This window comes from Condylura cristata, unplaced genomic scaffold, assembly GCF_000260355.1.
Source record: "Condylura cristata isolate star-nosed mole 26May11 unplaced genomic scaffold, ConCri1.0 scaffold00002, whole genome shotgun sequence".
NCBI lineage: Eukaryota > Metazoa > Chordata > Mammalia > Eulipotyphla > Talpidae > Condylura > Condylura cristata.
In genome coordinates, this window is record NW_004567103.1 from 43,983,961 (window position 1) to 44,011,885 (window position 27,925).

Sequence of the window (27,925 nt, forward strand, 5' to 3'; positions counted from 1 at the left end):
GCACCACTGAACCCCCAAACTTGCCTGCTCTAAATGGGTTCTGCCATCCGCCGCATCAAGACATATAAGACTTTAATGAAAAGGAACTTTAATACAGTGAGTATACAATACAGAAGACAAAGAATATAATGTCTAAATCAAACACCTGAAGTTACCCATCCCCTTGTGGGCAAAAGTCAACCCAAAAGGGATTGGCCCAGAGCAAGGCCTGAAAGCCTGCCACAAGACTAAAGCATCTTCTGGTTGGGACCCATGGAAAAGGTCAGAAATGGCCAGACAAGTCTGGGAGGAAAAGAGCAAAATAAAAATCAACATAAACACTGCCATAGTCAACCTCCCCAGGGGTCTCTCACCCACATGTCTTTCACCCAGTCCAGGGCCAGGAAACAAGCACGGTTTCTTCATCACATGCTTGCTGCTCCATGTGGCTTCCTCAGGTCTCCTTCTGGCTCTCCATCCTGCCTCCTTCTATTTTTTTCCTCTCCTCAGCTCCACCTTCCTTCTGGGTGGGCAGGAAACCTGGAACTTCCCCTTTTCCTGAGGACCAGGAACCTGGTCCAAACCTACCTGTTACAATATTTCTAGGGTTTGTTATCAGTTTGACTTTGTCTGACCCTTTGTTTTGTTTCTCTACATGGCACATATCATTGACACTGTTCAGTATTTGTCTTTTTCCTCCTGCATATTGTTAAACATAATCCCCTGAAGTTCCATCCACATTGCTGCAGATGGTCATAGTTTATCATCTCTTGTTGTTGAGTAGGACTCCCTCACCTTCCTGACCCCTCATCTTCTTTAAGGTTGTCTCATGGCTTGGCTATTGTGAAAGATGCTGCAGTGAACATGGGGGTGCGTGTATTCCTTTTTTTTTTTAAAGCTTTATGCATATAAAACTGGGGTACAGGGGTGTTGAGAGGCTTCAACAGAGACAGAGTGGGGAGCAGAACAGGCAGATCAACGAAATTACTGCTGAGGGGAGCAGCGGACAAGACAGAAGAGGTCTGCTGAGCCTTGTGGGTCACCTCCTAGCCCGGGGATCAAACTCACACTGAAGTGGCCAAGTCCAGCATGCAGTGCTGCGTCCTAACCCATTGTGCCATCAGGGAGGGCCTGTTCTTGTGTTCTCAGGGAGAGTCCTAGGAGTGGAATTGCTGGGTCATAGAGTAGATCCACTTTTAATATTTTGAGACCCTCCATATTGCTTTCCTGGCATTTTTGATCTGCCAGATCCTTCCCATCTCGACTGGTGAGTGTTTCCACCACTCAAATTTGACTAGACGCAAGTAACTGAGCTGGCCTCAGATAGCCCTTGCAAAGTGGAGTTGCCATGTGGAGTTGGACAAAAATGACAGGGGCCCTGATCCTGGAAAGGAGGTTAACTGTTGCCCATCTGCTCCTCCTCTTCCCGCAGTCCCCATCTTCCTCCTTCCTCCCCTCTTGGCTTCCTCAGTTCCTCTTCACCATCCTCCAGCCTTGAAGTCATTTATGAAGTTTGTTAGGGTGTCAGATGTTAATGAAAATGCTAACAGTGCCCAGGTGTGCTCAGAAAGGGCCTGCGGCAGGATAGAACCTCCCTCTTTCCTCTCTCCTTCCTGCTCACCTTGAGTCTCAGTCAAGAGAAAGAGGTTTCCTTCCCAACTCTGTTGTAACTTTTGTGAAGCAGTCTCTAGTCTTTTTACCTCACAAAGGATAGTCTCCTACAACCCAATGCTTCCAAACATTTCCTTGGAAGGTGGGAAGTTCCCACTGGGCCTCCCCAGGCTAGCTTAGTCTCCTTTGTGTTTTGTAGTTGTTATCTTCCCAGGTAAGTCTGCAGGCCTCCAGGTGCTTTGAAGGCAGAAGAGAGGCCTCTAAGCCTCACTCACACAGAAATCACCTGAGCACCTTAAACCTACAGCTTGCCCACCCCTCCCCCAACCCTGGGCGGTCTGATCTGATCAGGGACTAAAGAATGTGTGTGTGTGAAGTGGAGGGTGGGGCTACGTGGGCAGCGGGAGCTTTAAAAAGCTCCCAAGGTTTTAACTGGTTCTAATGCACAGCACAGTCTGGAAGCCACTGTCAGGGCCGCCTAAACGCAGGTCAGACACAGGGTGCTGCTCCATTCATGCTGATTCTTGGGGGGGGGAGGGGGGGTGCGGATGGGTTGATGAGGGGCACTGAGCTGCAATAAGAAACTCTGGTTATTACCTGTTTGTCGTTCTGAAGGCAGCGGTTCTCAAACTTGAATGTGGAGGGCTCTGTAAAACCCGTATTAGAGGCCCTTCCCCCACCCCAGTCTGATTCCGTAGGTGTGGGTGCTTCTCCGTCCCGTCTCCATCTCCACCTCTGTGCCTGCTCATAGTTTTATGCTCCCCCGCAAGACCCCCTGTTCCCCTGTTTCATTCTGGCTCCCTCTGCCGATCTTAGCTTTTCTAGATCCACAAGACAACTTATAATAGTAAAGTGTAAGAGCCACTGACAGGATGGAGCCAAAATCTACTGCTTTCAGAGTTAAGTCTGACACAGACCTTCAATCCAAAGCCTGGAAATTCTAAGTTGTGTAATAAAGCATTCAGCTCACTCATTCATTCCTTCATTATGCATGCATGGGTGCCTTCTGGAGTCTGGGTCGCTGGGATAGGCTTTGTGCTGTGTAGTGGGTAATAAGTACTTTGCAAGGTTCCAACAAGTTCACAGCAAGGTCAGAGACATAGGCGTGTAAAAGTGAAATTGCAATACCAGGCACCCTGTGACTGAACTCAAAGTACTGATGCCCCGGAACAGGTCAGATAGTGACTGGGCTGAGGTGGTCAGAGGAGACTTCATTGAGAGCCGGGTCTTGGAGCTGGGATCTGGGCTGTGTCAAAGCTCAGGGAGGGGCGGGTGAACCTGGCAGGTGGGGAGATTCAAGCACCTGAAGTGTCACACACTGGAGAGGAGGAGCGGTGTGGCCACTGTCTTTAGCGGGCCAGGTGTGTCTGGGAAATGGGCACCTGAGGCAGGTGGGTGCTAGTCAAAATGAAGATAGGCAGGAGGTGGAGGTAGAGTTTGATTCTTTGCCTCCAGGAAAACATCCTATTTCATACTATTTTGTCAAGAACAGATGTTAGGCTGAGTCAAATTAAAAAAAAAAAAAGGCATGTCTTAGATGTACTAAGCTCTCTAAGCTTTGGAAAAACTGGAACTTTTATGATCTATTGATTTTAACACTTCATTGGAGTGGTAATCTTACCAAAGAAATGTATAATGTGAAATCTATTTTTCCTCTCATAAAACTTAGAGATGAAATGTATGAGGGAACACAACATAGGGAATATTTTTGTAGAACATGTAGTAAATCTGAGTTATCCTGCTGCACAGCTGGGTATGTTCGTTGGCCTGACTCCAAAAAGTTATAAAGGGAATATGAGCAAATGCAGCTTTTGTTCCTCAGAGTTCATCAGAATCCAAATCTTTTACAATTCTTTTTATGTTGGCCCTAAAATGTTACTTGACTGAGCTAATCTTCCCCTCGATAGCAAAGAATGGCTCACAAGCTACAGATTAATTGGTCAACCTGACATCCCAGGTTCCCAATAGCTAATGCCAGGGCCCTTTTTCTAGAACAAGAATCTTATTGGTGATTTATGGGTGGAGATGATTTAAGGCTCAATTACCTTCCTTTTAACAACTCCTGTAGCACCTCTTACTCTGAATTGCATAGTATTTCCCATTTGGTTCTCTGTGCTCCCAAATAATTTTTCTCCTCCATTTTAACATGCTGATTTTTTCCTTGACTTTAAAATTCACCTTGGAAGAAAAATGAGTATTTATTGATGTCTCATATACCCCACACAGTGGCAGCTACCCACCCCTACTTCTTTCTTTCTTTTTTAAGACTTATTTATGCTTACCAGAGCTGGGGTACAGGCCAGAGGTGCAGGGATGAGAGGATTGACCAGAGACAGAGTGGGGAGCAAAATAGGCAGAGTGACTGAAATACACTGCTGAGGGGAGCAGTGGGTGGGTCATGGCAGGAGAGGTCTGCTGAGCTATATGGGTCACCTGCCTGCCTGGAGGTTGAACTTGAGCTGCAGTGGCTGCAGATAGCTTCATAGTGCTGCACTTTAACCTGTTGTGCCACCAGGGGGGGAGTGCATCACCCCACTTCTTTCTTTTACAATGAAGAAAGCAAGCCTCAGATTAATTCAGGAACTAGCGGATTGCCACGAAAGGTGGTTGACATGAACTAGGGTTCCTTTGGGGTCCTCAGTGATTTCCTCTCTTTGGAAAGAAAGACTCCTCCCCACAATACTCAGTGGTAGGAATAGGCGCCTGAACTTTGTCCAGCCAACCAACTCATGTCTTGAGTGTTTGCTCTGGCTTTGGGAAGAGGGAGCGAAGCTGGTGGTGAAGCTGCAGATGAGGGAGGGCAACATTACATGGTTTTATTACATGGGCAACATTAGTCTGGGAGAAATATAGAAAGTTTTCACTTAGCATCAGTAGGTTTTTGAAAGTTTCAACTTTGAGGGAACTGATGAATAACGAAGTCAATTGTACCATAGGCTAAGTTAAATTCCAACTGCATATTTCTGGTCACAAAATATCACCAAATTTCTAAACAAAGGCCCAACATGCTTCTAATATTAAGCAATCATTTGTAGTCATTTGTTTATTCATTTTCTAACCCACTGATTCCAGTTCGGGGTCACAGGTGAGTGGCGCCTATCCTGACAGCTCAGGGGACAAAATGGGAACCAGCCCTGGGTGGGGCACCCTTCCATTACAGGGAGAACACACCCCACACCCTGACACATTCATACTCCACACCCTCACACAGTCACATCCCACAGCCCTACACATTCACACCCACACACACACCACTCCCACTTGGACTGGGACTCTTGAGACATAACAACAAGCTGCATGTGCATACTCCTGCAATTGCTAGAAACCAGATACCCAGAAAAACCCATTCAGACTTCTACACAGATAGTGGTCCTGGCCAGGAAGCAACTTTTTCTCATAAATGTTATGACCAACAACATTGAACAAAAGGACCTTATCTGAGGGCCTGATGGACCTCTGACTCAGAGAGCGATGTAGAAGAAGGAGAGTACTGAGATGGAAGTACTGATGCTGAGTGAGTACTTAGGAGCGACTGTGCTGCAATAAAAAGGGGAATCCTCACTGCAGGGCGCTCTTTTGTTCACTACCTGACAGGGTGGGGTTATCTTCATCAGGCCTTCCCTGGCCTGTTCTCACTGCTAACTGGTAAATTATTTCATTGGGTTATTTTACCCTCTGGCCTTCTTATGTTTGGGTAAACAAGGGAGAAAGGCAAGAGTCTGACAAAGGACACAAAAACATTAATGTTATTGCTGCTCTATTCACAATAGGGGAGATGTGGAATCAACCCAAAGGCCCAAAAATATATGACTGTATCAAGAAGCAGGAAGGTAATAGATGACTGGACCAAGAAGATGTGGTACATATACACAATGGAATATTACTCAGCAATCAAAAAGATAAACTCATGGCTTTTGCAGCAACATGAATGGAGCTGGAAAGGATCAAGCTTAGTGAAATAAGCCAGAAAGAAAAAGAAAAATACTGGGTAGTTTCACTCATAGCAGGAGTGTAAGCGATAAGGGGAAAATATATATACATATATATATACACATATATATATAATATACATAGTAATTGAAATAAAGTAAAAGCAAACATCAACTAACAACTATAAACCGAGACATTCTATGGGGGAGGAGAGGGGAACAGGATCAAAACTGGTCCCATCCCTTTTGGAAGAGCACCCGAGGCTATGGTGATGGCACCTGGGTGAAGTAGTGATGGGCAGCCCATGGGGATTACAACTGAGATGGAAAAATGTACAAAGTGAAGAATGATGTAAAAAATATATATTTTTTAAAATGTGCAATTTCTAATGGAATCTGGGTAGACATCTGCTTAGATAATGTGTGTCTTCTAGAAAAGGCAGAGCAGACTTGATCAGCATTGTTGTTGTTCTTCTCAGTCTGTTGATGGGGGAAATGTACGAATAGGAATCAGGGAGACAGGGTGACTCCTATTATTTTCCATGACTGAGTTGCCTTTGTCATCTGCTTTTAATTAGGAAGAAAAAAAAAATGTCTCTTCATCCCACTCCTGGCCTTTATAAAGATTAAATTCAAATCTAAAAATAACAGGAGGGGACAGGCTTAAGCTGACAGACAAGGAAACCCTGGAAAATCAGAAGTGGAGTAGGGGAGCGTTTTAGCTGGAAGGATCTACATGGGGATTGCCCAGTGGAATAGCTGATACAACCTATGAGATCATCCTCATGACCTCAGGACTGTATTTTCATTTCAGCCTCTGGCTCTGAGTGGGAAGTGGCTGATGTTTTCTGTGGTAAGAGAGAAAATGCATATATATGTTTACTTATGAACAGAAGGAGAGAGTGGCATCTCTAAAAGGTACTGTGGCTGCTTTGTATGCTCCTTTTTAGAAAAATTGTCTACAAATTGAATTCAACGAGTGAGCTGGAGGGGAGCCAAGAGTCCGGCTTAAAACAGGACAGTTTCCTAAGGGAGCAGCTATCTGGGCACGAGCTCCCTGAAAGGAAGGTTCTGGAAGTGAGTCTTGGCTGCACAGGGATCACCTGCAATTATCTTTTCAGAATGCCCAGAAACATGTCTGAGAAAATTGGGGTGGGGGGGTTTGCTGTGCAGGCCAGAAGAAGGTGGTGTTCCTGAGGGAGAAGCTGCCTCCTGGAGGATTTGTCTGTTTATGTCTTTCCCCAGGGTTGAAAAGTAGGACTTGCTGAAGAATGGGCAGACATGTAAGAGGAAATACCTGGTGCAGGTGACTTAGAAACTATGCCAGCTAACGTCACTGAATTCATCAGGATAGTTTAGAAACAAGTACCCATCAAGCAAAGAGGCTTGACACAGTAGTCTTCATTTTTAGCTCCTGCTACATGCTCCACTTTAGTTGGTGAGAGCTTTGTTCTATACAGTCCCTCAGAAACCAGTGACAGCACAGACTGCCATCTTGCAGCTGTACCATCTGGAGTATGTTGCCTCCTCATCACTCTGGAGGATCCCATATGATCTCTCCTGTGCTTCACCCCAGAAATGGCACTCCTTTCTCCTCAGCCCACTTGGTGTACGCCATTAGTGCAAGGGCTGTGGACTGGAGCAGTCTTCCATGTGCTCCAGACAGGAACGAGGGGGCCTTCACCTGGCCTGCGGTACTGATTGCTTGGCAGTGCTGCTGGAGGGCTGGCATGTTGAAGGATGGTTTCGCATGGGCTCTGGTGATACAGAAGCGATGGCAGAATGGGGGAGACAACAGGAATGTGTGCTTATAAATTGAGCACAATATTTCTGGAAGTTCACTGACAGTCATTAAAACTGGCCTTTTGGCAAGTGAGATGAATTGGTTGTGTCTGTATGTTAAAAGGGCAGGAATCTAGGTTAGTATAATCCCTCTGGTATTGTTTCAGTGAATACTCATGGAAACTCACATAGTAATTGTAGGGTATTAAGAATGTGTGTGTGTGTGTGTGTGTGTGTGTGTGTGTGTGAATGCTTCCTGAGAGTGTGAACACTGACAAAGGACTATTTTTATGAAAAACATACATTGTTTAAGTTATTTTAGGTTCATACTGATTTGGGGTTAATATTTTGGGTTAAAATTGACATGATGCACTCTGTGGCTCTCTCATTCCTTCTTTTCCCAAAGAAAGAGGTAGAGAAGGAACTGAAATATAAGCAGAGATGAAACATTCAACTCAATAACCTTGAAAGAAGTTAAGTACTCCATGTACTCAGCCCATGAGAAAGGCCAAGTAGTACAAAATGTGTAAACTCATTTAACTTACAGTTGCGTATTTCTAGCAAGGAGACTTTGCCAATGTTCTAAGTGTTGCAGTAATTTCAATGTTGTTTATATCATCCTTGGATAAAAAACAATAAAGCAGTGATTGAACCCTTCTACCATTTGTTTGTTTTGGGTGGTTCCACGGATTAAGCAAGCATTCAAAATATCACATCACACCATCCTAATGATAACACATTAAGCCTGTCTGCTGAATTTAGTCACAGTATATCTTAAAAAAAAAAAAAAATAACCATATAGCAAATGTTTACTGTTTTGTTTTACTGGATAAACACATTATTTTTCTTACCACTTAGAAAGTCCTCTGTGGTGTTCATTTTAAGCTGGTAGTGAACATGATCTGTTGTTATAACATGATTTTATAGACTTGAGCCATATTTCTTTCAACAAACATTTGCTGAACATATTATTCACGCCAGGCTCACACATATCTTATTGCTAAGATTAAAAAAAAGTTCTAAGAGACTTAAAAAATAGACCTTGAAGGGAGGAAAGATTTTTGAGAAACAGTAGTATTTCAGAGCTGTAGAGCAACTGCAAACATTCAAGGAAATTAATCACAGTCTGGAGGTGTCAAACTGTGCCCATCCATACAGAACTTCCCAACAGGGTCTGGTCAGGGTGAGGCTGATGCCAGCGAGGAAATGTTCTTTTCCTTCCCAACATGTACTGAGCTCACCATGGGCCTTGTGGAGCCTCCTACCTCTGCATGTAAGCAGAGGCTGGCCCTAAGATGAGTCTCAGCCAAGCCTTCTGAGAGAAATACAGTCTATGAAGGGACGGAGGGCTGCAAAGTGGAAGTCACCATCATTAGGAAGTCAAGGTTAAGGTTATCATTGAAACTAACACGGAGAAAATAATGGGAACTTTCTCAATCCTCATATCACAGCACTGAAGAAAGCCTCAGTATTTGAACATCACAACTGGGGACAGTTCTGGGAGGCCACACTCGGATGGGTTCTGGAAACACATATGCTGAAGTCTCACAGGTTGAAATGATCCTTAGGAAGTGAAAATGTTTCCAGAGACATAAACACATTCTGTTCAGATGTAATTTCAACTCTGTGTTTATAAAACACGTATTCAAGGTCTTCGTTTCTAAAACTGGGGATGAGCCCATCTTTAGGACCGATGGCTATGCTGTTACATAACTTTGGCAAATCTGCAGCCTCTCCTTATCTGTAAGCTATAAATGGATGATTTTTAAGAATCCACGGCTGGAAGTTACATTATATAACCTTAGTGTTTTTCATAGGACTGCGTATACATTCAGTGAACTATGTTTTTGTTTGTTTGTTTGTTTTTAAAGAGGACTACAAAACTGGCATTTCCTTGTTGATTTTCATAAAGGGCCTTTACAAATGTCTTCAAGTACCAAGAATACTCAATTTCCAATGGGGAAGAATTTTTCTTTTTAATAAGAGGTACTGGGAAAACTGGATAGCCACATGGAAAAGAGTGAAATTGACCCCTGTCTAACACTACTCACAAAATTGACCCCTGTCTAACACTACTCACTACTCAAATAGATTAAGGACTTAGACATAAAATCTGAAACTGTAAAATTCCTAGGAGGAAAAATATGGAAAAGGCTCCTTGCTATTAGTCTTGGCAATAATTTTTTTGGCTGTGACATCAAACGCACAAGCAATGAAAGAACAAATCAATAAATGAGATTATATCAAACTAAAAAGCTTCTGCACAGCTAAAGAAACAGTAAGATGAAAAGGAAACTTATGAATGGGAGAAAATATTTGCAAACCATACATCTGATAAGAGGCTAATGCCTCAAATATATAAGGAACTCATACAACTTAATAGCAAAAAGGGAAACAATCTGACTCGAACAACTGAGTTTTGGAAAATTAAGTTTCTAATGTTTTCTAGATAACATGATCTGAACTATAGGTCTTTCCCTCCTTTCTCCTGAAAATACAAATCTGTAGTATTTTTAGGCAAAGAAATCCTGGGTCCCCTTTTAACTGTGGAACCTGCAAGCTGGTGATCTTACCAAGTCAGCTGAACTCTGGATCTCCGTCACCTTCCATCTTGTTTTCTCCTACGCACACCTCCACTCAAAAATTTGAAAAAAGCTTTGATCCATTTCATGGTTACTGTGGAATGTCTATACCAAGCTGTATTTAAGTATTTTGCAGTGAAGAATTTTGTGTCGTCAATCAAAAGAACACCTGCACCCCCATGTTTATTGTTGCTCTGTTTATAATAGGGAAGACATGGAATCAACCCAAACGCCCAAAAATAGAAGACTGGATTGAAAAGATGTGGTACATATATGCAATGGAATATTATTCAGCAATCAAAAAGATAAACCCATGCCTTTTGTAGCAATGGATGGAGCTGAAAGGGATCATGCTTAGTGAAATAAACCAGAAAGAAAAAGAAATATAACACTTCATAACAGAAGAGTTAGGGATCAGGGGAGAGAAAAAAAGAGAGATGAACAAATGTAATAGAGTAAATGTAAATGAAAACAATGAACAAACATAAACCAGAGATATTTTCTGGGAGTGGAAGGGGGAATGGGGTCAGACTTGGGGTGGGACGAGTGCACTAGACTGTGGTGATGGCACACAGGTGAACTGGTGGTGGGAAGCCCATGGGGATTACAACTGTGGAAAAATGCACAAAATGAGTGATGTAAAAAAATAAAAAATATACTAAAAAAAAGAATTTTGTGTAATCAACAAAAAGTATATCTTAAATCCTCAAAAAAAAAATCAATAGGCAGAAGACTTGTATAGACAGATTTCCAAAGATCTACATCAGGCTAACAAGTGCATGAGAAGGTGCTCAACATCACTAATCAGAGAAATGCAAATCCAAACCACAAGAAGGTGTCCTCTCACAGCTGCTAGGGAGGCTAATATCTAAAAGACAAGAGTGAACACATGTTGGGGGTGCAGAGACAAAGGACCCCTATGCACTGGGTGGAATGAATATTGGTGCAGCCACTGTGGATATGCTATGGAGGTTCCTCAAACAATTAAAAATAGGGCAATGCATGATCTGGCAGTCCCATTTCTGAGTATATATTTGAAGGAGGTGAAATCACAATCTTTTTTTTTTAAAGATTTATTTATTTGTGCATACAGAACTGGGGTACAGGCCAGAGGCTCAGGGGCAGTGAGAGCACTCACCAGAGCCAGAGTGGGGAGCAGAACAGGCAGATCTACGAAGTACACTGCTGAGGGGAGCAGCAGGTGGGTCAGGAGAGGTCTGCCACGCCATGTGGTCACCTCCAGGGCAGGCGGGGATTGAACTCATGCGGAAGTGGCTTTAGCTTCTTTGTGCTTTAACCCGCTGTGCCACCAGGGAGGACCGAAATCACAATCTTAAAGAGATATTTGTGCTCACATGTTCAGGGCAGTATTATCCATAATAGCCAAGATATGCAAAACAACCTAAGTGTCCATCAACAGATGAGTGTCTAAAGGAAAGGCACATGTATGCACACATACCCCATTGTTCGTATATCACTCCATTATGTATAATGGAATCTTAGCTATAGAAAAGAAAAAAGTCCTGCCACTTATACAATATGGATGGTCCTTGAGGGCATTACTGTAAGTGAAATAAATCAGACAGAGAAGACAGAAACTGCGTGATCTCACATAAGTGGTGTCTAAAAGATTAACCTCATAGAAACAAGGAGTAGGCTATGGCTGCCAGGGTTTGGGTACTGGGGAAAATGGGGGGTTGTGGATCGAGGGGTATAAACTTTCAGATATAAGATGAGAAAGTTCCCAGATCTAATGCACAGCTAGGTGACTATAGTCAATAATATTATCCTGTTTTTGAAATGAAATGAGATGAAATATTGTATATTTGCTATGAGAGTAAAACTTCTCCTGAGCCTACTAGTGACGCTGGAGGCAGGGAAAGGCTCTTCTGGGCTGTGACTGCAGAGGCCAAACGCCAGATAGCATTAATGAAGGATTCATTCGGAGATTATCAAGAGGACGTGTGGGAGCGCGGCCAGGAATCTGCCTGGGTGTGTGGCCGAACAGTCCTAGGTCCACTGGGTGAGCAGTGGCTCCTGCTGCTTATGCCCAGGGTGATGTCCAGGGTGCCAGCTCGCTGTTGCCATTTGGCAAGGACTTGGAAATCTGATAGTTGAGTTTATCCTTTCAAGTGTGTGTGGGGGGGGAAGGGACCACTGAACTACCTTTTCCAAATAAAATAAATACCACTTGCTCACAGAACATGCGAAATGAGAGCATGACACATGTTTTCCCTTGCATGCTTAGCACTGCATTGCTCCAGATTCTTTAGTTTGGCCTGTTCTGCCTGTGGTCTTCCCCATTTTGGGTGATGGCAACTCCATCTTTCCAGTTCTTCAGGCCAAAAACTCTGGAATCTTCCCACACTGAACCGGCCAGGAAATCCTCTTGGCTCTTCCTTCACTCAATATCCATAAAGCAGCCTCCTCCACTCAAACCACTGCCACCGCTGTCTCCAAGTCCCCATCATCTCTTGGCTGGGCGCTTTCAGCAGCCTCCCGATACCTCTCCCTGCTTCTGCCTATCCTTGCACAACAGTCAGAATGATCCTGTTTCTACAAAGTCAGACCATGTCCCACTTTGCCTGTTATTCTACTCATGGTAAAAGAAAACACTGGCCTATGTTCTAGGAGGCTCCAGGGGGTTTGACTTTGTACTGAGTCTTAGATCAACTGTCCTGCTCCTCTGGGTCTTTCTTCTCCTGTCACAGGATTCTTTGTTCCTCGAGCAAGCCAGGCACTGCCTACCCCAGGGCCCTTACACTGGCCGTTTTTTCTCCCTGCAATACTTTCCCTAGATAACTGTCGAGGTTGCCCCCTTACCTCCTTTGGGTCTTGACTTTCTGTTACCTTCTCAAGAAGGCCTACCTGGGGACCTCCCTGGTGGCACAAGGGTTTAAAGCCCAGCACTACGAAGCTCTCCACAGTCACTGCAGCAGGCGTCCGATCCCCGGCCAAGGAGCTGACCCACATGGCGCAACAGACCTCTCCTGTCTAACCCGCTGTTCCCCTCAGCAGTGTATTTCCGTTAACCTGCCTGGTTTGCTCCCTACTCTGTCTCTGGCGAATCCTCTCACCCCTCCACCCCTTATGATATTGTGTTATGGCCTATTTACATGTCTGTCTCCCCTCTGCACGCAACCCTTGTGTGCCTTGAGGATAAGGATTGCAACACATTTATCCCACATTGCATGTGACCAGCCAAAGAGGGTGTACAAATGTTTACTGACTAGGAGCCTAACTGCACATTTACGTGATAAAATGAGTCGTTCTTTTTTTTGTGACCTAATTATGCTGTTAAGTTTTGTTAGAGTTATCATATTTTAGAAAGGGGAAACACCATCAAGTTTATCTACCCTAGTCCAATTGTTTTCCTAGCAGAGGAAAGACTGGTCCAGCTGGCCACTGCAGGATGCCAGCCCCCCAGGCCACCCCCTCCCCCAGCCCCACCCCAATTCTGATGCAGCCACTCTGGGGCCCAACACTGAGCTGAAAAGAGACTGTTAATTTGGCTCCTGTGTGGCCCAGTTTTGTGTGCGTGGTGAGGTAACAACAGCCTTCGCACTAGTAACACAGGTGGATGTACTTTTATTTCACTACTGGGTGTTGCTGACATTGCAGAATTAGAACAATTCTGGAGCACTTACTTTTATTTGGAAGTATCATTAATGGCACTCTAAAATTATTAATGTGGTCTATTAGAAATGATGAGAAAAAACCCTTCAGTGTTTTGTTTTACTTCCAGAAAGACCTACTTGAAAGCCAGAGAAGGCTAGAAATGGAAAACTGAAGTGCATCTAGTGTCATTATAGAATTGTTCTTCTTTTTGGGGAAAAGCTAAAAGTGAACTACATCAGTCCCCCCCCCCCCAGATTTATTGAGGCATACTTGGCAAACAAAAACTGTACAATTTTTTTGGTTAGTATATTTTAAATAATATAATAGTTTATTTTCACATCATTTTGTGACTTTTTCCATCTCAGTTGTAATCCCCGTGGGCTTCCCATCACCAAATCACCCATGTGCCATCACCACAGTCCAGTGCACTCCCCGCCCCCATTTTTGATCCCATTCCCCACTCCATCCCTGTAAAAAATCTCTGGTTTATAGCTGTTCATCATCATTATTATTATTTTCTCCTCTGATCCTTTATACTCCTGCTATGAGTGAAGCCATCCAGTATTTTTCCTTTTCTTTCTGGCTTATTTCACTAAGCATGATCTTTTCCAGCTCCATCCATGTTGCTGCAAAAGGCAAGTGCTTGTCTTTTTTGATTGCTGAGTAATAATCCATTGTGTAAATATACCACCTCTTTTTAATCCAGTCACCTACTTTTGGGCATTTGGGTTGATTCCATGTCTTTCCTATTGATATAAAGCAGCAGTAAACATGGGGGTGCAGGTGTTTTTTTGAATCAGTGTTTTCCGTCTTTTGGGTCAATACCTAGGAGTGGGATTGCTGGGTCCTATGGAAGCTCCATTGTTAGCAGTTTGAGAAACCTCCAAACAGAAAGCTGTACAAATTTCAGCTGTACACTGTGATGTTTTGATATATGTATGTATTTTGAAATGATGGCTACAATACAGCTAATTAAGGGATCCATCACTTCACACCTTTAACTTTTTGTTCGTGCTAAGGACATTTAAGATCTATTCTCTTAACAAATTTTAAGTATTAATACAGTATTCGTAACTAGTCACCATGCTGTGCATTGGGGCTCCAGAACCTACTCATAATTGAAACTTAGTTACATCCTTAGTACCAATCACACAACTATAATTTAATTTGGGGAAATAAAACCTTAGGTATAAAATAACTTGATCTCACAGCTTAGTATTTTTTTATTTGAAGTAGCTGGTTTACAATGCATAGGTTTCAGGCATGCATCATGCTAAGTCAACCTCTGTATACAGCATGTTATGTTACCACAAAAAGTCTAATTCTACCCTTTACTGTAAATTGCCCCCTTTTATCCAATTTACCCACCTTCTTTCCTCCTTCCTTTCTGGTAACCACTAGTTTGGTCTTATGATCTTTGGCATCGTAAGTGCCAAGGAAAGGCTGTGGGTCCTGATTGGCACTTAAACGGAGCCAGCAGCCACTCTGGGTTGTTTAGTGCCCTCCCTTCCCTCTGTGACTGAGTGTTGAAAAAGTATACTGATCAATGTAGGCTTCACAAAGGAGTTACACTTTTAAAAATTTGACCTCAACTCTCAGGCATTGTGCTCATTCATGTGGGAAGTTGGCGCCAGCTGGCCAATAGCAGCTCCACATTCCTTGGCAGCAACGATCAGTCTGAGAATGGGCTTGTGTTAAGCTAGAGGAGCAGCGTCTGGCACTGGCATTTAGAAAAACAAGCTAGCAGGGAAGAGGAGGTTTGTTACTCCCTTGCCTTGATGCTGGGAAGATGCACATTTCTCAACTGTGAGTGGCTCTCAGTCTAGCCAGGTAGGTGAAGGGGACCTGGGAGAACGAATCAGCCAGCAGAGAGAGGGAGGAGAACGGGGTCTAAGCCCTGCGGGTGTTAGAGGGTCTGGACCGGTTGTCGGGAAGCGCCCCTCTTCCCACGGTCCGGGATCAGCCAATCAGAAATGTTTTTCTTTTTTTGTGGGTTTGTGTTTTGAAGCTTTGCAACTGACCATTCGAAACGTTTTCACACACGCAGATTCTGTTTTGCTTTGTTTGATAACAGATATGCCTCCGCTAGCCTAGAATGTAGATCACATTGTGTGAGGTAGATACTTACAAAGATACTATATTATTTTTCCCTAAGCTCTCTCCTACTTCCAGGTTAACTGTCTATCACTTATGTAATTGGAAATTAGAAAAAGAGTATGAGAAATGTGTCTAGCCACCTGGCGAAGCTCATCCAACTGTCAGGCAGTCCAATCTGCCAGGCAGACTTTAATCTGGAAAATTTATTTTAAAACCAACAAGTTTGATGCAAACACTTCTGTTGAAATGCTTTAAAGTACAGAGAAGAGCTTACTCTCTCAAGAAGCAACCTATAATAGCAATTAATGCTTTTGGGGGGAAAATTGTGTTGAGTTCACTATCAAAATAATAATAGAACACTGAATACATGTAGTCAAAATATTTGTATTTTGTATTTTGTATTTACTAAATATTTAGTATTAAATCCTAGAATTTGCAGACCGGACATTGAAATAGATTTCACTCATTGTAGCATCAGAGTTCTTGACAGAGACATGGGTCTTAAATCTCCATGGTTTTAGTTTCTTTTGGATTTTTCTGCAGGAGAGAGTTGTGACCTGGTGAGTGGGTATGATAAAAAAAGAAAAGAAAAAAAAATCATTGCAAGAATCATCACACTGGCTCAATGCGCACGACAACCTGCATATAATAGGGGCGAGGAAAACCTCTTTTTCTCAAATATTGTCTGTCAGCCTTTGAATTTATTCATGCCTAAGCGTTCTTTCCACAGGCAAAAGGAAAAACAGCAGAAAATGAAAAACTTTCAAGTTCTGTAGTTCCTAGGGCAAACCTATACTTTAGATCCCTTGCGCTTAAAGTCAAAACTTTATTCTGAATGCATTAGTGCCCAGAAGTTTATGGCATTTTGAAGATAAACAGTAATGGAGGTACACACTGAATTTCAGCTCCCCTGTCTGCCACCCTTGCCTAGCCTAGAATCCAGCAGATATCTGCCTGATGGGATAGCTGGCCGGAGTGTGGATAAAGTCACAGGAGACTGTTTGGCTAGTGACTCATGATTTAAGTTTGTTTAATTGTTTTGGCAAAGTCCGTATGCTGCACATGTGTAGAGAGAGCGAGGCTGTTTGGATTGAGGCCCTCTTCCTGATTTTTTAAAGGAGCCTCACTAAAATGTTTTGATCTTAAATAAATAGAGTGGAGATTGGGATGGAGGGAAGGGAGGCACTGGGTGATAACATGCGTTACCTATTGCTCAACTAAAGCTTTTTATGAAAATTGGAGTCCTCTAGGAAAATAAATTCAATCGCCTGGATAACAATCTTAGACTATAGAGGAAATGAAAGATTTTTGGATAAGTGGACCTTATTTTATAAATGAAAGCTTTTTTTTGGGGGGGGCTAATGATTCCAATTTCTCTGTGTGTGTGTGTCTGTTGTTGGTGGCACTTAACCTACCACTATTTCTCAATTATTGATATTTGCAACTGCTGAGACCAAAAACTGACCCTCAAGTGGCTGAACTAGAAGTCCTCAAATTCATTATCTACATCCCTTTGGCTTTACCCACAGATGTTCATATGATCCTTTCCTCTGTGTTTTCTCTCAAAAACAAAACAAAACAAACAAAACAAAACAAAACAAAACAAAAACAAGAACACCAGAACACTGCCTGGTCTTCCACTTGCATGAACAAGAATAATGACCTTCCTCCCTGCATCCTGGCACACCCGTGGGTGAAGCCACGTTCACCTTCTCATTAACTCTCTAACTGTCCATTCTCCGTCCTTCAGGAGTTCTTTGCTTATTTCACATGAGGGAAACCTCCAATCTGGTGAAGCCTATCAACTCCTTTTCAGAAGGACTTACAATCATTACATAAAACACATAAGGCTACAAAGGGTTACAACTCATAGGGTTGCAAAAAAAATCATGTTAAAATACAGTTATCAAAATAACTTAGAAGTTGAGTTATAATGGGCACAGTACTCTCTGCTGTGTTTGCAGCAACTGCAGTGTGGGCTGAAAACACCTGTGCTTGCACCGTCACAGGTGCTGCTGTGGTTTGTTGTCTACAGTCACCATGGAAGATATGCTAAATTTCATCCAAGAATCAGTGAAAATAAAGAGGCGTTTGTTTTCTCACTCACCTCAGCAGATTTCTGTGGAGCCCAGTTTGAGAACTTTGACCTTAGTTGCAATCATCTGTTTCTCAGTGGATTAATTGCCATGTGCTCCTCCTGGGTGTGCACCCAGCCTGTGTTCAAACCACCCTCTACTAGAAAGGGAGTGTTTTCCAAATGCAAAATTTGTGGGTACCTGTGTCCCACTGACTTATGCCGTAATTGCCTCCCATTGCTCCTAGAACAGAGCTCAAAGGGCCAGTGTCTCCGCGGTGGGGCTCCGGTGTCATGGATTCTCTTCTAGAACAGGGTTTTGTAGACGCCCTCTGCCAGGTATGCTCTCCAGACCCTCTGTACTGTTTACTTTTCAGGAGATCAGTTTAACCATCAGTTGCTTAAGGCAGCCTTCTCTGGCCTCCTCGAGCCATTCTGGATTCTCTATGTACCACAGAGGTAATGTTGCATTTATTTGCTCACTTCTCTGACTAATGGCTACCTGAACCCATCAACAGTGAGTTACACCAGAGTAGATTCTATGCTATCCCCAGTCGAGTGTCTGGCACATAGTAGTGACTCATTAAATGGTTATAGCATGAAGCAATTCTAGCACGCATTTTGAAGCAGAAAATGTAATGACATGAAGGGGATTGAGACAAGGAAGAGAGAAGAGCATCAGAGGCAGACCCACGGCAGCATGGAACAGCGATAATCTCTTATTTTCTTGCTTGAGGGGACAGAAATGCTCAAGCTAAGAAGTAGCCAAAACCAGACACTCTTCCCTTTAAATCAAACCCTTTCAGTCTAAATAAAGTAGGGAATTCTATGTACATCAATAGCCCCAAGAGCATCACTATGTTACAGGAGGGAACATTAGCCCTAAATATTACAAAACGGTTAAGTTACATTATTGGAACTCATCTATTAAAAAAGAAATGCCATAAAAATGACAGAAATCAAGATACACTTCTGAATGGTCACATACAGCTAGAAAGCTGGAGCCACATAGCTCTGAGTTACTTACAGCGTTGTAAACCTCATTACTTCAAGAAAAAAAAAATTAAAACACACAAAAATAAAAATGTGATAAAAAATATCAATAGATATCATGTAAATACAGGCCTGGGGATTCAAAACAAGTATATGGGGTGGATGTTATAAATCTACTGTCAATAATTAAGAAGTAACCCAAGGCTGACTTGTACAATACTACTTTGAGTACCTACCAAGTTCAACACTCAATAGTACGTGCTGGGATATGGGAGGTCTCTTAACAACACTGGCTCTTTTATTTGCACTGATGCATGGTTATTAAAGTTGAGCTGCTAATGAGGATTCCTTTTATGGAAAAGACATACAAATACTAGTCCTTGGCTGGCAAAAGGTGGTTGGCTTTTACTGGAATCCTTGTAGTGAAAGAAAAATGCTTGGGCACTCACCTGGGCATGAGGCAAAGTGTGGAGCACGACTCCCTGGCCACTTCTCCCTCTGCACTGTTCTTCTGTCCTTTTGGGAAGCATCTCAAAAACATTGTTTAGGGTTTGGATTCAAAAGAAATGGAACTGATTGGCTTATTTCCATATCAGTTGCTCATCTTTTCCATACAGCAAAGCTACATGAAATCCTCCGCAGATCATTCTGGGAAGGCTCTAGCTGGAAACTGGATCCACGGAGCTGGGTGGAATGAAGGACCTTGGTTAGAGTCATCGTGACTCGCTGGGCCTATTTTCATCCTTTCTTTTTCACTAAGTTTGGACTCACCAGCCTGAAACTATGCCTATGAAGCTGTCACACTCTGTTGTGTCAAAGTGACTCAAGCACCTTCAGGCTGAGACCATTGAAATGATGGACTGTTATGGTGTTCCCTCCTAATGCCCACTTAATGCTCATTCAGGGAGCACTTCATTTACACATCATTTACATGCTAGACTTATGCGATTTGGGGTGAAAATTTAGTATTGCTTTTGCACAAGAGTCATGTTTTTATTTAAATAAGATGAGTCCCTTGTACCCTAAGTATAGGTAGCCCTGCACATTTATTTCTTGACTATTTGCAGTACGACTTACCATGTAATTAGGTTAGAATTTTAATGAAAATAAGGTTTAGGTTTCAAAGGATGAAAAGTAGTTGAAAATAGAAAACTTTCTTGTTTTGCTTATGGCAATTCTTAAGAAAAATTCAGAATAATTTTGGTCTGAATAATTAGCTTCAGGGATTATAAGTCAAGAGATTTATTATCTTATCTGTTTTAACTTTGAAAGATAGGAATACAGTCAAAACGATCAGGTCATCAAGTACTGTGTTTGAGACAGTTTCAGAAATTATAACTTTTTTTGTTGATTTTTAAGTCATAGAATTAAAAATCAGAAATGGTGGTTTTATGAATAAACAGGAATTAGCCAAATTAAAGGTTGAAATAAATACCTTAGAAAAGGCTAGTAATAATCCATGGTGATGTCATCTTACTCAGACATTGAAATAGAGGAAAATTCTTTTTCAAGTCAGATTTCTATTATATTGAAGAAATGACTGAAAGAACAGATATGATCCCTTTTCTTACTAATAAAATGGAGATTCATATTTCACTTATTTATGATGTTTATAAATGACCAGGGTGAGAATTTTAAAACCATTGTCCCAAGGATAATATCAATCACTTTTACTCATTTCTAGTTTTTGATGGGTGTGTAAAGTCAGAAACATGCAGTTCTTGGACTTCTTTAATTAAAATTGGAAATGAAAGGGTTACTTGGGAGATGTTCCTCTGAAAGAACACTGATATATATATTTTTTATTTTATAATAGTTTATTTTTACATCATTTTGTACATTTTTTTTCCATCTCAATTGTAATACCTGCGGGTTTCCCATCACCAAGTCACCTGTGTGCCATCACCATAATCCCGTGCACTTCCCTCCCCACCCCGTTTTTGATCCCGTTCCCCACTCCACCCCCACAAAATGTCTCTGGTATATGGCTGTACATTATTCATGTATTTTCTCGCCTGGTCCATTATACTCCTGCTATGAGTAAAACCATCCAGTATTTTTCTTTCTCGTTCTGGCTTATCTCACTAAGCATGATCTTTTCCAGCTCCATCCAAGTTGCTGCAAAAGACATGTGTTTCTCTTTTTTGGTTGCTGAGTAATATTCCACTGTATATATCTACCACATCTTTTTAATCCAGTCATCTACTTTTGGGCATTTGGGCTGCTTCCATGTTTTTCCATTGTAAATAAAGCAGCAATAAACATGGGGGTGCAGGTATCTTTTGCAATCAGAGAACACTGATATTTTTAATTGAATTCTGAATACAGGATTTTTCTCCAACTACATGGAATATTTTAACAGATATATGTCTGATCATTTCCAGAGTCAAAAGGACTGGTATCAGCTTCTGATACAGGAAGATGAATGATGGCATTTATATTTTAAGAATTTATTCAGGCACGGTTTGAAATATATTAAGAGCAAATAGATAAACTCCAAAGTTAGAGTGCTGATATTACTAATTTATAATGGCTTGCCATTGTTTGACCTATATAATAGCCTCTCTGTCCTATTTGACTCAGTCCCTCTGTCCTAACCAACTCATCCTACACCTTTGGTTTAGAAATGCCTTTCCCCTTAGAAATTACAAAGCTGGAAATGAACTTTGGCTTACTTTGTGGCTCTTTTACCTTTCACAGTCTTCCATGAGTATAAAATCCTGGCACCCAGCTGATTTATGTCTGGTCTACTCATCTCAAGATAGCATACATAAATGGGCTTTCTATTTATAAAGATGCCTGAAGACCATGAGGGGATTTGCGACTCTGGTAGAAAACATATTATAAAGCAGCTGCAGAAAAGTGGAAAATATAATAACCAAAAGAAAATTCCCAAAAAGCCCAACAAAGAGGTTTTCCATAACCACGGAGAACCCTCAGCACCCCACATCCCACCTGGATGGAGGTTCTTCAACCTCGTGAATAGGGAGTGGGGAGCTTACCCAGGTAAATGAATGGTGCAGGGCTCGCTTTGTCTCGACTTGTCTAGCCTCACAGCTCAGCACTGACTTTTCCCCAGGGGTATCACTTCTGCCTGTCCACTTTCAGGTGCACTTTGTCATCTTCGTGGTAGCAACGCCTGCTCTGTGGATTGCCAGGTCCCCTTACACACACATCCAGGAACCTAGAAGCCCAAGCCTCAGTGCCCAGCCAGCAGGTGCTGGAGAGTGTGTAGCACCTATCAGACTCTGTGAGACCCCTAATCTGTGGCAAAATTTCGTACACACCCTTTCAGCTCCTATGAAGAACTAATAGCAGGCAGCTGAAGATGTGGGCACCACGGCCATGAATGAAACAAAAGGGAACAAAAGCAAACATGAAACTTTTATTTCTATATTCTTGTTTGCATATCTTTTTTTTGAAAATTCATTTCACAATTTGTTCATTTTAATCTTATAGAATCTACACTTCAGATTCTTGACTGTCTTTGTTAGTTTTCTACTTCATTCATTTCTGCATTTGTACTTCATCTTCTTTGTGTTTTCTAATATCCTAGATTGAAAACATTAGTTTTTAGAATTTTTTTTCACAATCTAACAATAAATATTTAGGTATATACATCTCTCTCTATGTACAATTTTTGCTACACCCACAAACTTTGATATGTAGTATCTTTGTTCCAATTTCTGAGTTTATCTGAAGTTCTAGGATTTTTTTTTCTTTAAGATATTAGAAGTTTGTAAAAAAAAAAGATATTAGAAATTTGTTCTTAAAATGTTCAAGTATGAACATTTTAAAATGCTACCTCCTTCTCCCCCATTTTTGCTTGTTGGCCCAGAATTGTGGTCAGTTTTGGTAAACATTTCATGTGTTTGGCTGGGAAGTATGTAGATATTATTCAATTATTCTGTTTTCATTCAGCAAACTAGGTGTGTAAATGATGCTGTTTGAATCCATTATATCTGCTCTGGCTCTCTTCCTTCACCCTATAATACTCTTCAAGTTTCCTCATCTGCTTTATGGTCAGGTTACTGATGTGTAGAATCTATATCAAGAACTTCCTTGGCCTCAACCATTGGGAGAAATGGATAGGAGACAGAAAAGAGGTAGAGAGCAAGGTCAGAATACGAACTCATCTAGCTATTTCTTGCCAGGCCACTTTGGCAGAGACCACACTCCTCTGTCAAAGCTCTTTGGGACTGGGGTTAATAACTTGCCCCTGTTGCTTGCTCTGGAGAGGCTTCTGCATCCAACCTTTGTCAGGGTTCCTTAGCCTTGCCTGTTCCTATGTGTGTTTCTTTAAGCTCCCTGCATCTCATCTGAGTTTGGAATCACTTTTCTTCTAGGACTTGACTCTGAGAATCTTTGGACTCATTTTTGCCTGTTTGACCTAATAGTTGAGAGAGCTAAGAATTTTCACTATGAAAGCAGATTTGCTCTCACGTTTTAATTTTTGTTTTTTGCTTTCTTTATGTATTTTTTTGTTCATTTTAAAAATGCATACAAGTTTGGAATTGTTATATCTTCTTTTATCTTTTTTCATTATGTAGTGACCATCTCTATATTTTTTGGTCTTTTAATTCTTAAAAATTATTGAGAACCCCATGTTTGTATGGTTTCTATTTATCTATATTTACTATATTAGCAATTAAAGCTGAGGAAATATTAAACCATTAACTAGTTAAACTAATGGTATTAAGTTCATTACATATTAAATAATAGTTTAAGAGTTTTATATTCTAAAACAAAAAAATTGAGAAGAGACAATGAGGACACAATTGAGAAGAGCAGCATTGCTTTATGTTTTTGTAATTTTCTTTAATGTTTGACTTATCAGAAGACAACTGGGGCTTCATATCTACTTCTGCACATAATCTGTTGAGATATGTTGTTTTGGTTTAAGTTAAATATGTGAAAATAATCCAATGTCACAGTTAAGTGGTTGGAAAAGAATCAGCATTATAATCATCTTTTTGGATAATAACTGATATTCATCTTTAATACAAAAGTGAATGTGGTGGTTTGTAACAATTTTAAATATGAAAATATATCAAGAAACTTCATATTTTACATAAAATTCATTGATCTATTTTGTAGTTTGAATGGATCTCTTGCCCATACATACTTTTACAAAGTCATTCATTGGTCATTTAGAAAACACTGGTTCACTGAACTATGCAGATTTGCTAAATGCTAATACATTTATTATACAATATAAAAAAAATCACATTTTTTGCTGAGCAGTGTATGTAATGAACCAGTTGTAGCTTCAACTCTGCTTCCAGTTTACGGTCCTTAGAAAGTTATTTCTAGTTTTAGTTTTCCACGTGTAAAATAAGGGTTGTAATTATGCTTTTCTCTTAGGATGCCTTAGACAAAGAAATGAGGTAATGACACTAAACATTTTGTGAATATTCAAATGTAATTTAAACAGATATAAGGATTGAAAGATTAGAAAACTGTGTCCTCATTGTCTCTTCTCAAAAAAGACAAGATATTAATATTTGAATAGACTAAAAGCAATGATTATTTTATCATCCACATTCTTCTGTTACAATATTCATTTTTTGCCATGATGATCAATCAAGCAATATGCATTTTAAATGAACAAAAGAACACACTGGCCTATTGACATGAGTATTTTTCTTGAATTGACCCTGACTAGAAAAGGTTGGTTCCATTGATCAGGTTGAAGCTTTTCATTGTGTGATAGCTGAGACACAGAGAAGTCCATTGACTTTTCCTGGGCCATATGGTATTTGAAAGGTGGACCTCTGTTAAAGCCTTTATTTCCTGAAGTTCTGGAGAGGGAGGAAGAGAATGTATTCCTTATTTTCCAAATTTCTGAAATTTTTGAAAGAATTCTACTGATTCTAAATTCATGGTAGCCTTTTGATTTTTTTTTTTTTGGTAGCACATTTGCAGGTAAATACATCTTTAAAGGAGAAAAAAAAAAGGTTTCAACATGACATTTATTTGCTAACTCTTTGAGCAACAAGTGCTGTTTGCATAGAGTTGTTACTCTCCTGGCTATGATGTCTTGTGAATTCTTAAGAGCAAAGGTCTAGTGAGGTCCAGCTGACATGGGCTGTCTCTTTCAGGCTGGCTTGATGTTGTACTATACCTGTTTCCTTCAACTAGCAAGAACTTGTACCAGACCCTAGGTTGTGTCCTGTGGCCCATTTAGTGCAAGATTTTATCATTGCATGAATGTGTTCTAGTTATAGCAAAAAGGCAGTTTATGCCCTGAGCAGACTTGGATAACAATCTTGTCAGGGTTTAGGGTCACCAGGTACCAGGGTATTCACAAGCATGGGATGCAATCAGTTGCCTTGATGAAAGCCCTTGATGGCAGGCTTCACTACCTCCACCTTCCCTCTCCTTCCCTAGTTCATCCTGAACTCCTCATGGAATCTGTTCTTCCATATCTCTTGAACCAACCAGGAAGTAGAACCAAAGTTCAGTATAATCCTTCACCTACTCCCTGGGCCCGTGACTAGAGCTTGAACTGTATCTGCTCCCTTCCTGTCCCAAGATCCAGTGTCTTAGACACTATCCAGCTGTCTCTCATTGACATACAGGCACATTCATGCTCAAAGCCATGGCCCAAAGAAAGGGCCCCGGAGGTGTGAAGTCGGAACCAGCTGGGGGAGAGAAGCCAGTGGACCGTACTGGAAGGTTACAGATGCTTTGGTGGTGTGGTTAACATACATCTACAGGTGTGAGCCCGTACCCCTATTTAAACCCCTGTTACCTTGATAAGAAAAATAGTGCAATTTAAAAATAGGACCCCAGGGCCCTCCCTCGTGGTGCAGCACTAAGAAACTAAAGCCACTTCAGCATGAGTTCGAACCCCGCCCCAGAGGTGACCCACATGGCACGGCAGGCCTCTCCTGACCCTCCTCCTGCTCCCCTCAGCAGTGTACTTCATCAGTCAGCCTGTTTTGCTCCCCACTATGTCTCTGGTGAATCCTCTCACCACCTCTGCACCTCTGACCTGTACCCCCAGCTCTGTAAGCATAAATAAAAATCAAAGTATTTAGAAAAAAATAAAAAGGATCCCATATATCTGAGATGTGTTTGAACTGTGTTCATCTTTGTGTTTCTTCAGCCTGACCTCACTCCATGAATACATTGCCTTCTTTTTGAATGTCAGTTGAATATCTAAAAGTCTATTTCTGCCTTAATTTTGCTGGTGATCCTTAAGGCCTAGAACTTTACCCTTGAGAGCAGGGCAGGGCAAGGAGATTTGGTTGGGTGCAGTGTGGGGAACAGAATTGAAAATTTATTTTCAGGTGTTTATTTATAGAGAACATGTTGAGGCCCACATTTCAGTGCCAATAGAATAATCTTTATAATGTCTCAGACACACACACACACTGGGTTGTTCTTAAGAGCAACCTCTTTAAAGGTATAAAGATTATAACATAGAGCAGAAGTACATGTTCTAAACTTTAGTACTAATAGTGGGACGCAAATTAATATCCCTCCTCTCAAAGAGCAAATGAACAAATAAAAATCCACTCACCCACCCCCAAACAAATCAACAAAACATATTTGCAAACCACACAGACACCGGAGGGCTCACAGACTTGCTCAGGCAGTGAGCCACATCCAACCTGACTGAATTTTGAGCCACCTGAATTTGGATACAGCAGATCACCTGTGGTATGAGAAAGGACAAAATAGCCACCAGATTATTTGGAGAGAAAATGAACCAAATGCCCAAACAAACAAACAGAAATATGGATGGAAAAGAAATGGCTGAACACTGAGTTATGTAAGAGTCTGAGAAAGAATTCACAGGGTTTCTGGAGACACAATTTCATCAAGAGCTGAAGGAAAATGAAAAGGCAGACAGCAGGCGTAATTGCCATGAGCAATCGTTTCCTGCTGAGACAGAAGAGTTTTACCATCAGCTCGGTAAGAATACATCCAGGCAAATATAGAAAACATGGAAATAAATACTTCTCATAAAACCAGGATGGGAAGACAAAAGGGCACCCAGAGATGCCATGTGTGGCAGAAAAGAGCGTGGGCAAAGGCCAGATAAGGTGATAATAGAAAAGGAGAAGTGAGAAAATTACATCTCTGTGGGCATCATTAGGGTGAAAGAAAACAGCAACTAGAAGACGCTTTTAAAATGTAACAGAGCAAAGCTTTGAGAACACCGCAGGTCAAATCCTGTTAGGGCAAATAATGTCACAAAGAAAATCTCTTTATGACAAAAGAGGCAGGAGTGTTAGTGTAGGCGAAGCAGTGGCAGTAAGATGCCAGGAGGATTGGGTCCTCATTCTGGTTCTTTTGCCCCCTGGTTCTATCTATCTATCCCTGTGCCTACAGTTACTGACCTTTCTGCTCTGTGAAACCAAGGACGTAGCTCTGAGGGAGGCTCTGTTATTTTTACCCCTTTTAAACTGATGAAGTTTATAAATGTCCTTCCCAGAAAAGTTTACATGGGCTTATAGTAGATTTTTCATATCATTTCCAGAAGGTCACCTAAGTTTGGAAGAGGCCATTAGGCTTTAGGTTTAGAATTAAAACTTCTTCCAGCTTAAAGATCTATGGTTTTATGATTTCCAGGATTGAATCTTATTTCCAATAATATTTAATTCAGCACAATTCCAGTACAAGGTGTGTCATTCAAGATTGTGTAGAGGGGATTCTACTAGTTAAAGTAGTGGAATGTTATGAAGAATTGTTGAACAGCTGCACAACGCTGTGTCCTTTCTTCTTTCCAGCCCTGAGTATTTTATCCATTCGTTATTTCTGTGACATGTAACCTAGCCTATTACAAAGTTAATTTGGCACAATTGCTTTTTTAAAAATAATTTTCTTTTAATTTAAAGATTTATTTATCTATGCATACAGAACTGGGGTACAGGCCAGAGGTGCAGGGGTCGTGGGAGGCTTCACCAGAGACAGAGTGGGGAGTAGAACAGGCAGATCGACGAAGTACACTGCTGAGGGGAGCAGCGGGCGGGTCAGGAGAGGTCTGCCGTGCCGTGTGGTCACCTCCGGGGCAGGCGGGAATCGAACTTATGCAGAAGTGGCTTTAGCTTCTTAGTGCTGTGCTTTAACCCGCTGCTACCAGGGAGGGCCTGGCACAATTGCTTTTTGTTTTGATTATCTCATGTTCTTAGACTTGCCCTAACTCCTTTTCCTTTCCCTGAACTTCTCTTCATTCTCTTCATCCTAATTTTTAATGAAGTTGAAACAGTACTGAGACATTTAAAACAGTGCTACAACAGGGCCAAACA